This window comes from Hermetia illucens, chromosome 2 (genome assembly GCF_905115235.1).
Source record: "Hermetia illucens chromosome 2, iHerIll2.2.curated.20191125, whole genome shotgun sequence".
NCBI lineage: Eukaryota > Metazoa > Arthropoda > Insecta > Diptera > Stratiomyidae > Hermetia > Hermetia illucens.
In genome coordinates, this window is record NC_051850.1 from 134,523,002 (window position 1) to 134,538,024 (window position 15,023).

The 15,023-nt window shown below is 41.7% G+C and overlaps 1 protein-coding gene across 2 annotated transcripts in view; it reads left to right on the forward strand.

Annotated features, from left to right (window-relative positions):
* The window catches only part of LOC119647418 (capon-like protein), a 389,473-nt gene that overhangs the window by 246,357 nt on the left and 128,093 nt on the right, over positions 1-15,023 (forward strand). The gene's annotated exons all lie outside the window — the stretch shown is intronic.

Sequence of the window (15,023 nt, forward strand, 5' to 3'; positions counted from 1 at the left end):
ACATTCGTTGATACGTCGATCACAAAGAACACCAGTTATGGAACGCCACTTCATCCAGGTTGCCTTAATGCGTGAAGTAATTTCATAACGCAGTTCTCCATTGGCTGATAGCGTTGACTCAAGTTATATAAATCTCTCAGTTCTGGGCATATCACTGCTGCTGACAGGGATTATGCCTGTTTAATGAGGATCGGTCGTCAAAAATTCAGTTTTGTTTAGATTCAATCTGAGACCGTGTTGCATGAGACGATCATTCCATTTTTGGACAAGTTGCTCGAGATGATTTTTGCTATCAGATGCTAGGAAAACATCATCTGCATAAAGCAGTGTGTAGGGAGCTGGACTTTGGATATCCCGTGTGACAGTGTCCATAACAAGAACAAAGAGGAGTGGTGAGAGGGTGCTTCCTTGATGAATTCCAACAGAGACACGAAGCGGTTTTGATACATCCGCCATACGCCATACAATTGAACTTAACGCACGAGTTCTTCTAGTGTTGTTGTAGAGCATACCAGAAGAGTTCGTGTGGCAGACGGTCAAACGCTTTCTCTAGATCCAGAAATGCAATGTAAAGAGGGCAATGCTTCTCACGGTGTTTCCTCATGAGTAATCGCCCAGCGTGCATTGCGTCAGTAGTTCCGCAATTTTTGACAAATCCGGTTTGATTCACGGTTATTTCAACGATTTCGCGAATACCTGTAAAAAGTTTCGCACACTACGCATTCCTATTGCCGTTGCTTTTAATTGGCAAGCGGTCATTGCTTTTAACAACTGAGTTAATTACCATATTAGCGAAATAATGCTGCACAACATTATTTATCTCTCAAATGCACCAAGCAATATTTTTTCGTTGCAAGTATTGCTCCATCACATCGTGTGGTAACAGTTGGGCGCACTGCTGGAAGGTCGTCATCCACGATTAGTACTGCCTGTCAGTTACGCCTGAGATATGGAAAACCGGTACGTGTGTTCGTTGATGCACCCTTTCGATGGTCATCATAGACAGGCTGTATAGGCATCGAACGAAAATTTAGGCTGTGAGTGAAAATTTTATGGGCACCTTTATCTTTGGTAAACATTTTTTATAAATGCTCACAAACGAAAATTTCTCAAATTTGTGTCTCAACGGCTTCCACATTCAGGTTTGAATTAATGATGCTTCTTGGCTTACCCGTACGGGGATGGTGCTTTCATTGAACTGAACGTGAATGACGGCCTTAAGACACAAAGTCGGGTAACATCTTTAGATCAAGCGAAATATGTAGATCCGCATGCCTCAAATAGGACCTATAGAATCTTATAAGAAGTCGGAATGCCGGAAGCACGGCGCTTCAGGTATAAAGGTTTTGTGTTCATCTTATGTGAACAATTCTCTACGCACGTTTTTTCATTCGTACATAGCTAAGAATGCGAAGTATTCCGTCATATCGGAAAGCCAATCTAATGTATATTCACGCATTTTCACTTAACTTTGTGGACGGAAGCATACATATATGTATACACGTTCATCTTATTGAACACTACCCGCAAATTTCGTTATCACATACATATACACACACATGTCTGTCTCCGGTAATGGATACTGATATCCAAATAACTATAAAAAGCCAAAAAGAAAAGCGAAAGTGTTTCCAGGAACACCGGCGTTCATATAAGTTCACTTTATGTTTATGATGATGACGTCCTACACGTTCTAGGATACAATAATTTTATGTGAAAAGTGATACTTTGACTTTCAATAACTTTGTTGATAATAGTTAGGTTGCACTCGAATTTCCCAGAGTTATGTCCTATATTATCGCCTATGCTGCTGTCATTTTTGTATTCCTAGAACAAACTTAAGGGGGGTTTTCCAGTAAATTTTCAAAATGTGGCAATATACAGGGTGCGGCAGCATAACTTCCTTTTTTAAAATGCGCGCCACTCAGTTAGTTAATGTCATAGCGGAGCGCTAGTGGTCTCGTTCAAGAGGGGATACTGTAAAGTTTTGTCCCGATGCGGTTCAGTCGCCATCATGCGTTGGAATAGTGAGGAGCGTGCCTTTGCCGTTGAGGTTTACTTTTCAAGCGGATGTTCGATTATTGCAACACAGCGTGCATTTCGGAATCGCTTTAATTTAGCCCCGTTGGCTCGCGTCCCAGACCGCAAATCAATTGTTACATGGGTCACTGTGATTTTTTTCGGGTTTTTCGGTTGGATAGGTTCTGAGATCGAAACCTGTTTCATTTTCTGGAGCACACATTTTAAACTCTCACTTCCCTACGTTTCATCTAATATCAGGATTAAGATCAGTTCCGATTAGTAAATCGAGCCCTTTCGTTTGATACCCCACATGATCATATTCTGTAAAAAAAATTGTACACCCCCTTTTCGCATGTATGGGAAGCCCCTCTTCAAACTCAACACAAACTGGCGCCACTGAATGTAAAGGGATACATAGACAACACGTGGAGGGGGCTTGCGAATTTCTGCACTTCCAGCGTTCGTCATTGGAGAGGGAAATTTTTCCAACACTGAGCTTGACATAAGATCATTTGGGTGCAAACTGTTTGGCAAGGTCATAGTAACCTATTTTGCAATCCGTAGTAGATCTAGGAGTGGTCTTCTGGATGTGCGTAACAAGACCGGTGCTTATATCGACCTCGGACAATTATCCGGCTGTTGTCTCAAAGCTGTCTTTCTGATCGGACGGGTTATGCATTGAATATTCCAGCTGATAGTCCAGTCATTCAAACTGAAAATCGGGTTCGACCTCCGTTAGCTTGGATGACTGGGCTATGAGAATATTTACTAACATTGGGCATCCTTTAAAATGCTCTTTTTTCCAGCCCTACTCAAGTGGCCAGTCACGTCTCGAAAATGCTTTATAAGATCTTGCTAACTACGGAATTATTTGATCGAGTGATGGTGAACGTGTCCTGCTCGAGCTTCGACGCCATGCAAAATTCCGGAAAGTTTAGTGTAGTGTGCGCCGGACTAAAGGGAGTCTGTTATTGCGCTAGTGCAGGAAGCAGAAGCTGTCGCAGATAGTGATTATATAAAAACTGCATTGCGCATCACTAAGGAACTGGCATGATGATTAGTTGAATAGGTGGAAGGAGCATTTCGCTGCAGTTCTTAACCATATCATATCCGGATGAAATGGCTAGAGATTCTCCCGCAGAGTTATTCGTCGCTGCTCCTATAGTTTCTACAGATTTATTACTTCCGCGTATACATAAATCTTCTTAATGAAATTTGATCGCTCTCGCACTGATTCATGCAATTTGGCCAAATTACTTTGGATTTGTATAGTCAGGTAAGTGGGGTCGGCCTGAAGATAAACTCCAGCAAAGGTAATAGTCTCGCCATTTTTCGGATGGTTGATAGCTTTCAACCTTGGTTCGCCTTCGCTGCTTTGTTCAAAAATTGGAAACAACAACGTGAATTTAAGATGATTTTGTGCTAATTTTCTTTCTGTTTTTTCAAATAGGGGGTAGTCCATGGGAAGTTACCTTCAGACCTTCGTCAATACGGGGTATGCTGGATGGATACAATTTACAGAACGGAAGGACTGAAACATATTTCAGCAGACCATTAACTATGGTGCTTTGGTGGTAAATGGCAACCAAGTGTAATGGAGATGTTTCTTCCCCCATATTTTATTGCCGGGATATGGAGAATGTTAAATTAAGGCTGATAGACCGCGCTTCACCGACATCTGAATGCTTCCTGTTGTGATCGATTCCCGATTAGGGTAGATGGTTAAACATTCCTTTAGTCAAGCCGTTTTTTTTCAATTTTGGTTTGATTTGAGATCCGGGTGTCCCAAAGCTCCCTGTATAAGGCACGTGAAGTTTCTGACAAGACACTTCAATGGAGTTACATTTAAACGCTCTCCCATCTGCACAATCGTTTGTCAACGGATTTCTGTATCTGCTATAGCTAGATCTCGAGCTGAGTTATTAATTAATATCTAGACACTTGATGATGCTCGTACACATCACTATCAGAATGGTTATGCCCCCAATTACATGGCTATTGATATAGATGTTCCCCGGATTATATGATTGCCTTCACTCTAGTTTTACAGCAATCTTCAAGATTTGATTGTGAACTCCTCCTTTTTGGATTTTTTCCCAAAAAAAAAACAGTTACGGAACATTATTCCGCTGAAGGTTGTAACAAGACTTCTCTAACAGCGGGACGTGTAGCGATTCCAATTTTTCTCTGAATTTAAATTTTGCATTATTAACCTGTTTTCTAAGAATATGAACCTCATTGGGGGAAAAATAATCACAATCAAAAATTTTGTATACTTACAATTTTTCCCACCTTTTTTAAGCAAATAATGGAAATGATCACAAATCAATAATTGCCGTGTGGGCACGCACAGCATAAGACTTGCTGAAACAATTGATCAAGCTGGCAGGCATCTGTCTGGAATGCAGTATTTCCTGTACTTTCGAAAGTGTTTGGGATGATAATTACGAGAGATGGCGAAGGCTTAGCCCCAACACCAAATGGCCTGCAAAGTCAAAACGCGGCCGGCATTCTCTGTTTTCCTGATTGATAACAGTTAATACAGATATTCGTTCTGGTCAGCCCCTAGTTCAACATCCATTGCTCCACGTTTGGCCAGCAATGAAAGTAAGCGATGGCCAGCATGGCTATCGTGATCAGTTATGACCAATAACGATGGGAGAGCTATTCAAAACCTAAAAAAATGCACCTAAGTACAATTTTTTCTTGAACGTTCACTGCAGACAGCTTCGAGTTCAAATTCAAATTCATTCCACATGAAGTACCTTACACAGTCACTATTATAGTTTCTGCTACTCGTCAGCAGTTTTTCCACATACAAAATGTTGAATGATAAAGTTCAAAATGGTTGATGATGAAAACTGAATGGAATGTCTCTCAGAGATTAAGCGCCCTCTTACCGCTCCACTTTGTTCTTGTTATGGAGACCGTCACACGGGATATTGTCCAGTACCCTATGCACTGCTTTATGCAGATGATGTTTTTCTAGCATCTGATAGCAAAAATGATCTCGAGTAACTTGTTCAAAAATGGCATGATCGCCTCATGCAACTCCGTCTCAGATTGAATCTAAACAAAAGTGAATTTTTGACGACCAATCCCCATGAAACAGACACAATCACTGCGGTCGTGACCTGCTCAGAACTGAGCGATTTAAATATCTCAGGTCAATGCTATCAGCTAATGGAGAACTGCGTTATGAAATTACTTCACGCATTAAAGTAACTTGTATGAAGTGGCGTTCCACAACTGATGTTCTTTGTGATCGACGTATCAACGAACGCCTCAAATCTAAAATTTACCGCAATGTCGTCTGTCCTGTCGCTCTCTATGGTTCTCAGTGTTGGCCGACTATAAAAGACAATGAACAACATCTTGCGGTAATGGAGACGAAGATATCGCGTTGGATTAGCGGCGTAACACGTTTTAATCACATCCGAAATGAGGAAATCCATCGGTTGCATCGATTATGGAAAAATTGCGAGAGAGGCGTCTTCGATGGTATGGTCACGCAATTCGTGCTAACGTGAATTCACTTGGCAAGATTTGTCTGAACATAGAAGCCGATGGTAAACGATCAAAAGGCAAGCCGAACCAACGGTGGCTTTATACGCTGGATGGGGATTTAAAAGCCTCGAGATTGCACCCAGATTAGGCATTCGATAGAGCCAAATGGTGAAACCGATCACTACGAGCCAATCCCGCTTGTGAACGGGACAAAGGCTGAAGAAAAAGAAGAAGAATGTCTTCCAGAGATTCAGTTGAGTAGAAAACTAAATCTTTTAATGTTCAAAATTAACTCAAATAACATAACCGCAGCTTTTGTGTCCAAATCTATACGAAGTCCTCTGAAACTGAAGTTTATCTGTAATATAATAAACAACTTATCGTTTGCAGCGCTCCATTTTCTTGGTAGATTCTTCCATTTGAATTTGAATAAATCATATGAAAGCAACCACAATATGCATTTCCATCTTGGTCAAGCTAAGCTCATTTACTTCATTGAATTACAAAATCGTGTAGTATTCGTTGTTGGCTCTGCTCCTCAACAAACAATAATACCCTAAAAAGCTCCGGCTGAATACATCATTCAACAAAGTCTCATCCCTAAAATATTCAAATGAAAACATTCAACAACAGAAGCAAAACTTTATACTCGTAAAGTGCACATCATGTCTCTATTTATCTTGAAAACATACGAGCGTACATAAAGGCGCCTCATGGATTCAGCAGATAACCATAAGTGAATCTAAGCACGGCATTTTGACATACCAAAATATACTCTATCCATCGCTATCAAGTCCATAGTAGTATCCTTTTTGTAAGGAAGACAGGCAAGATTAAATGTCAACCTTTATTTATTATGCATGAGCTCATCACCCGTATGGTAATCAAAAGGAGGGCATCAAATATGTATAAAAAGAAACCAACCTGGCTTCTTACGTACACATTCGTACGTATAGAGTTTGTCCTGAATTTAAAGAGCTCAATGATTTTCATACGAAAAAGGATCTTTAGTTGTAAATATTTCTAATAAAATAGATATGAGGGAAATGTTACTTTCTTATGAGAGATTTTCGTCTTGCCTGGGCGGAGAGAATCTGAATCAAACATGGTGACTGGAAAGTCAGAATATATTTGAAAGGTTATCAACTTGTCAGGATTTCTGATGTGGATATTCGCACATATATAGTATATACCCATTTCACTCACTCGTATTTTTAAAAGCACTTGTCTCCTGTTCAATAAAATACCAGCTGAAGTTTTGATGTGTAGATTGATAGGCAACAAGTGAGAGTTTATTTGTTATTGATATCGCCGAATTAATGAATTGAAATTGCTTTTGAAATGACTTTTGTTGCTATAAGAGGAGATGCAAGATTTTAAGAAATGTATTTCGGTAACTACTCGGTATCTCCAAACATTTCCTTCTTCAGGTTTCTTCTTCTTCGGGTAGTATTGGCATTACATCTCCAAGGAGAGAATTAGCTTAGTAGCTTTTCAATCAGCAGTTGAGTTTTCTATGGGGATATTTGTACCGTTTCAGCATTAAAGGATGACTTTCTCTGATGGTTTTCAATGGATATGTAAATGTTAGCATTAGGTTGTAATACTACTGTGTGGGATTTACATCCCCATCTAAAGAGGACTATAGTCTGCATCAGCACATTACAATAAAGTGTTCGTTATATTGTATACATATCTTTTTTGTATGAGATTATGGGATCCAACAACTTGGCCGAGCGTGCCATTCAAGCTCTTCTTTCTTACATAATCCTCAGAAGATCAAACATAATGTGTTCCCGTCCTCCGGGTCATGGTGCATTGGAACAGTCGGTTGATTCGCCCAGTCCGATGCGATGTAGTTACTTCGTTTCACCTTCGTGTCTCGAAAGGGATAGGGCCCGACGAGAATTCCTTAGAACGTTGGCCGATATGCTAAACCCCCTCTTCTTCGACTCACAGAATTGTCCACTGATCCTGCCGAGACATGTGTTGCGTTTCGGAACAGCAGTTTTATTAAAGTACCCTTAATTCAATCCTGTTTAGTAGAATTAAATATTATTTCTCATATTTAGCGTCAAAAACGCACACTGCCGACTAACGGCCATCGCTAGCCAGATCTACGATCGTTGTTATTTCACTCTTCGAAACCTTTAATGTTGTTCTGCTAGTTTGATAAAGAGCAGCAGCCCCACAGCATCTAAAAGGCTGATATGGCGATGCAAAAGGGCGATCCTGGTGGGTTTTGAGGCTTTGGAAGTGGAGCCAGCTTATCTCTGTCCCACGGGCTGAGAGACAACTGTGTTAATGGACTACTCGGGCCTGGTCTCCCTAGCTAACACACTTTCTTCGAAATTCTGTCGAAACCTGTAGGTTTATTATCTCCCATGTGTCTTCAGGTTTCCACGGCTATTCCACTTGGGTAACTGTAGGGATCCACAAAAAAACCCTGCTGATCGGTTAGCTGTGGTTCGCTTTTTTTCCGCTATGGAAAAGAGTTGTCATTATTTACAACATGGTCCACGCGCATGTCACTTGAAGGTATTTTTGCTAACGCATTTTGATTTGTATAACTTCAATGGGTTCATAATAGCTTGAAAGTATAGCTACCGGCACCTTCTGGCGTTCAGGCTTCCCCTTACCCTTTGGCAAAGTCTCCTTGCTCACAAACAAGTTGATAGCAACATGAAGATTTAGTAAAGCTTTACATGCCTCAGTTACACACTGATGTACATATATGAGCTATCTTCTCCATGGCCTGGTGGTTGACCCAAGCATCTTGTTTTCATGCTTCTAGTGCGCCTTTGGTCACTTTTTCTGTTTTAAATGCCGAAAATGATGACTTGGTGGAGACTGTGGATCTATTGTTCACTCACTTGTAAGACGTCCACTAATTGGTTACTGAAATATTTCAGGTTTCCAATGGAGTCATACCCTCCACCTGGGAAAGTCGGCTTGCGTATAGTTTTGGTTAGTACGATGTTTAGCTACGAAAACCTTTCAAACTTTTTAACCCATGTCGTTATTAAAATCGGTTTATTGTCTGTCTGTATGTCCGTCTGTCCATCTCTCTGTCTTTCTGTTCGTCACACGCATGTTTCTCGGAGACTGTAGCAGCAATTGACAGCAAATTTTGTGTAACGGTGGGAACTGGCATACAGTGAGTTACATCTTGTTACGTCGAATTTAAGGGGAGGTCCCCATATATGCAAAAAGGGGTGTACATTTTTTTTCACTAAATATAGTCATGTGGTGTATCAAATGAAAGGTATCGATTAGTATTTTCCGAAATTTTGACATTTGTTAGAAAGCGGGAAATTCGGGGGGTCGAAAGTGATCATTAATTTAGCGACTCAGAAACTGCTGAACCTAAAAATCTAAAAAAATCAAGAGGCTACCGCTATATGGTGGCTAGGCTCCGAGATACCTTCCATACCGATATACCGATACCTGGGGCCAGCCCATAGCATTGTTTAATACCCTTTTCCTTCTTCTCCAGCCGTTGTCTAGCTCAGAAGCTGGGTCTGCTCGTCTTGATCGATCCACTTTGTTCGGTCTCACCTGGTTAGTACGAGGCGCGTTAATTGTCTTTAATAGTTGGTCCGCACTCATAACCATAGAGGGTAACAGGGCGGGCTATGCTGCGGTAAATTTTGGATTTGAGACGTTCATTAATATGTCGACCACAAAGGACACAATTTGTGAAACGCAACTTCATCCAAGTTGCTCTAATGCCTTTCCATTGGCTGATAGCGCTCAGTCATTGGTAGATTGCTGCCAGCAGCAGTGATAGCGCCTGTTTCATTGGGGTGACTCTTCAAGAAATCTGTTTTGATCAGATTCATTCTGCGGAAGATTAGACGATTGTTAATGAATATAACAATAAACGCTCCCATAACTAGTGGAAAGTGAAACTATCTGCTTTGAAATGAAACCGATTTCATAATGGGGTAGAAAAAGAAAGCAGACAGCAAAAGGGCTCCGACGCCACGGAGCGATGCCCAAGAATCAATTCAGAGTGAAGCTGGTGGACAGCAATTCCATTTGCTCGAAATACTAGAGGCATTGATTGGGACAGGCTTAGAGTATGCATTAATGTCAAGAACAGGTTCCATGCCTTTCTGAGTCGGAAGTTGAGTTCCAGAGACCAGACCGTATTCGAACTGATTAATTTACTGGCGCCTACCATTGCAGAGAGGAAAGCCAATCTGTTGATAGGCTGCGATGCCAATGCGAGTCACTGGCTTTGAGGCCGCTTGAAAATCAACGAAAAAGGTGGGTCTTTCCTCTCTTGTGTAACAAAAATAGAAAAAATAGGAAAAATGGACAGTTGAGAAGAGATCCTTGATATCACTCAATTAGCTAATAAGGGAACTTTCGGCGTAGACAATTGGAGAGTGTCTGACAGAGATCTTTCTCAGATCACAGCTGGATACTTTTTAATCAGCATCTCGCTGTAGAGATTTCCTACTCTTTCAGAGGCTCAAGGCTTTCAATAAAGAAAGTTTAGTCAGGTTATCAGAATCAGATTTAATTGAGCCTTCACTAGTAAAATACGCACGGTAGACGAACTAAAGGTCAGGGCTTTAGATAAAGCATTCGAAATCGCTTTTAGAGTCTCATGACCGGTAAAATGTAGCGTAAAGACATTGCGGTGTCGTGGAATGGAAAGTGTTTAGCATTTGCTACAGACCTGTCTAAAAAGGTATAAATCAACCATCATTACTGTCAGGAAATAGGCCTGACTATATATGTTGCCAATACATTGAAAGTATCAGAGATTCTGAGAAACTCTGTAAGGTTCTGATCAAGGAGCATAGGAGTCCATCATTTCTTGACCGGGGTATTCTTATGCGACCCTGACGTTGATATTCTAAACGCATTTCTCTGTTATCAAGTAGATTTTCGGGTCAGGGCATTGCTTGGAGCTAATGCTGTCCCAGTTGTTTGCGAGAATCAAAAAGGTAATTGCCGAGGTTATAATGAGCTCGCCTTTAAACAGCTTCTCCGCATTTGAATCTCCATCATGCTTCAGAAACAGCAGGAACCGGTTGTCCTCCGATTCGTAGAGATTTATCGGAATTGTATTTTACTCAGACATGTACCACATAGAGTGCATTCCGGGCATCTACCTAAGGACGGTCATGGAATTTCAATATACCAACCTTAAATTAAAATCCAATCCGATTTTTCTTCATGAGATAAATAGCAGCAATGAGAGGTCGTTACATTAAGCATTGTATATTATTTGCCTTCCTGAATATAGGGGAAGTACCATGCAAGTTATGTCTGCAGCAGTTCCAAGAGCAAGTTCGAAGGATATCATTGGAATAGTGGCGGTTCAAAAACCCTGGGTGTACCGGGGGCAGATTCGCGATCTGAAAGGAGGAAGTATGCAAGTAATTTGGGATTCCTCTTGCGAAAAACCAAGAGCTTGCATCATTCTCAAAAGAAACTGAAGTTTCTGGAGATTTCTTGGCTATCCAAGTCGCACTGGAAACCGGGTGGTGAGTCCTGACATCAGGATATTTCCCAAGAGATGACACCCAGATGCCACCGGAATTAGTCGTTACACTGTTGAAGTTCTGCGACAGGAAATGGGTTCATGGGAAGCTACAGAAATGTACTGATACTGTATGTATATTCTATGAGAGGAGTAATAACATCCCCACATATGTTCCGGGACAGTGTTGGGCACTTGGGCAAAGTAGGTTCAGGCACCTGGGAGAGTATTTAATGCCAAGTTGAAACACTTGGAAGTAGGAAACATAATAAAAATACACCCGTGCAGTGAAGAAAGGAACAAGTTGTTCCCGAAATATCGATTTTTGCTTAATAAAATAATCACTACTAGCGACGGAAGGAGTGTTACGTTTTAATTCCTTAAAGCATAATAAAGTTTAGTGGTGGTAATGGTGATATTAGTGTCAGCGATGCGATATGGAAGGCAGATTTGGCAAGTTGTGTCTACGGGTTGCAAGATAAGGTCGCAGTATAAACCCAACTAAAATTTACTACTACTACTAGCCAAAGATCCCCGAATTCCACCTCCTGTGGCTAAATGGACAAATCTTGTCTTTTTCCTCTAATGTAAAGTGCGTGTGAATTTACAATCCAATTCTAAATTCAATTGTGTTCTAAACAGGGGCGAGCTACTATGTCTGAAAGAAGAGGAGGAAATGAGGTCTCTGTCCGATGGTTCTTTGAATGAACACAGTCGTGTCATTGATCCTTAGGATTTCTGTTTGGTAGTGACCAGTGCTGACCAAGATCCAGAAAACAGTGTGCGAAAGTGCTACTGAAGCTATGGAGTCATTCCCGACAGACGTCCTCAACGTATTGCTAGACCTTTTCCTCCTAGAACTGAGTACTAAATCCTTCCAAAAATATGAGGGGTGTGCAGAAAATAACATGAATTTTTGAAAATAAATATTCATTTATTGGTCTATGCTAATGTTGCCGCCATTATATATTACCCATATGCACTTGTGTCAAAACACTTCTCACGATCTTTGGAATAGCCTTTAGCTCTTTCAGTGATGTGCATTTAATGCCATCAATGCTTGTAAAACGACGGCCTTTTAAGGTTCTCTTTATTTTTGGAAATAGAAAAAAGTCACACCGAGCCACGCTGAGGCATTATTACAGTATTGTGTTTGGCCCAAAATTCATGAACAAGCAATGAAGTGTGAGCAGGTGCATTATCATGGTGCAAAAGCGATGATTTGTTTTGCCACAAATCCGCGCGTTTTTTTTCGAATTGTTTCACGCAAACGGTGTTGAACTTGTTGATGGTACTTCTTATTGACCGTGTGACCTCGTGGCAAGAATTTATAAAGCACTATGCCATTAAAATCCAAGAACACAATGAGCATCACCCTCACGTTCGATCGCACTTGTAGAACATTTTTCTATCTCGGCGATCCAGAATGCCTCCACTGGGACGATTGAACTTTACTTTTTACGTCATATCCGTAAAACCGTATTTCGTCACCTGTTATAACACGTTTCAGAAATCCTGGATATTCCTTGACTTCATTTAGTGAAGTCTGACCAATTTTCATCGGCCGCTGCTTTTGATCAGGATTCAAGAATTTTGGGACAAGTTTTGCTCCCCAGCGTTTCACACCCAAAACACTCAAAAAAAATTCATTCAAATTCAAATCGATATGCCAACTTCATTAGCGACTCCTTTGATTGTGATTCAGCGATCATCCATAATCGTTTCTTTCATTTTTTCCAAGTTTTCACCGGTTGCTGATGTGCCGGGGTGTCCGGGCATTCGTCGTCTTTAAAGTCTTCACGACCTTCTTGGAAACGCTTATACAACTCGTAAACACTTGTTTTACTCATAGCAGACCCACCATAAGCCTTTGTTAACGTTTCACACACTTTGCTACTTTTAATTTCATTTTATACTTAAAATTTTATATAAATTCTTTGATCCATTTTTTTAACTAACGAAAATCGCAGAGGTCATTATTATTATTACTTTGTTAAGGGAAAGTCGCACCGCGTCCTTGAAGAACTATTGTGCCCCTTTTACTGGTTATAGTGTATCCGTTGATCATAGTATCTCAAGCAGGCCAGTAACCGTTAGGAACTTTAGTATGTTCCCCACTTCCAGAAGTTTCAGCTTTGCATCTGGTATTAAGTGTTCTCCCAAATGTATCGACCTACTTTGCACAAGTGCTGGACACTGTCCCAGGACGTGCATAGAGGTTTCGTCCTCCTCCTCACAGAACCTGCAGGCAGTGTCCGTAGATATCCCTAGCTTCCCTAGGTGGTAGTTCAGCCGACAATGGCCAGTGAGAATTCCCACTATGATTCGGAGGTTCTTTTTGGTGAGGTTTAAGCAATCCTTTGTGCGCATGGGTTCGTATCCCCCAATAAGCACCCTGGACTGCTCCATCCCTGGTAGGCCCGCCCAATATAGTTCCCTCAGCCGTTTTTCTTCGTTTCTTAGATTCATAGCCATGAAACCGTTTCCGATTCCACAGAAGGGTTCTGGCCCGTATAAAGGCATCCCTGCTCCTTTCTTGGCTAGTTCATCCGCTGCCTCATTGCCTTCCAGCCCAGCATGGCCTGGAACCCAAAGTATCCAGACCTTGTTGGACGAGCCGAGTGTATTCAGTCTCTCAAGGCATTCCCATACCAGTTTAGAGTTCACCTGGTTGGACCTAAGTGCCTTGATCGCTGCTTGGCTATCGGTGAGAATAGCTATGTTCTGCCCCCTGTAGTTCCTTTCCAGATTAAAGGAGGCACATTTGTCTATGGCGTAAATTTCCGCCTGGAATATGCTAGTGTACCTGCCCATTGGCTCAAAGTACATTTTCCTTGGACCAATGACACCGGCACCCGCTCCCTCTGCTGTGAGGGATCCGTCAGTGTACCAAGTAATCAGTTGCTGGTTTAAGCCGTATGTCGCAGCCACGCTTTCCCAGTTTGTCTTGTTACTCCAACGTGTTTCAAACTTCTTATCGAAGTGAAACCTCGTTGTCATGTTGTCCCTCGGTATCAGTAATTCGGGATACCGCCTAGAAAGGATATCAATCTTCCTTCGATTTAGGCAGCTCCCCGCCTCACTCATGCTGCCGGCCATCCTGAATATTGATCTCCTTGCCTGCATCTGTATGTGCAGATGGAGAGGGGTTAATCCCAGAAGGACCTCCAGGGATGCCGTTGGGCATGTCCTCATTGCCCCACTGATACACACGCAAGCCAGCCTTTGGAGCTTATGTAATTCCCTGGCTTGTGTGCTGAGTTGGGTTCTTTCTGCCCAGATTACCGCTCCATAGGTAATCATTGGTCTTACTATTGCAGTATATATCCAAAGTAGTATCTTCGGGCTACAACCCCATTTTTTTCCTGCTATGGATCTGCAAGTCATCAGAGCCCTCGTGGCTTTCCGACAAGTGTTTTCGACATGTGTCTTCCAGAGTAATTTTTGGTCTAGCGTGATTCCCAAGTATTTGACCTCTGTTTCTCGTTTCACCTCCATATCATGTAATGTTATGGCTTTCAGGTGATCCAGCTTACGCCTCTTAGTGAATGGTACTATGGTGGTTTTGGTTGGGTTGATCCGCAGTCCCACCTTCCTGCACCAGGCACTAGTAACCCTTAATCCAGTTTGGATTCTATCACATAGGGTGTCTTCATATTTGCCCCTACAGATTAGAACAATGTCGTCCGCGTAGCCCTGGACTTGTATTCCAGTATTAGTTAGCACGTCCAGGAGTTCATGCACTACCATACTCCACATCAGCGGCGATAGTACTCCGCCCTGTGGACAGCCTTGAGTGGTGTTCATGATAATAGAATTTGTACCTGTTTGTACCTCTATTTGTCTGCTTTCTAGCATTTTGCCCATCCAGAGTGCCAGGGTGTTTCCCACTCCTTTGCGGCTCAGGGCATCCTGTATCTCTGTGTGCGATGTGTTGTCGAATGCTCCTTCGATATCCAAAAACGCGCACAGTGCAATTTCTTTTGTTTCAATG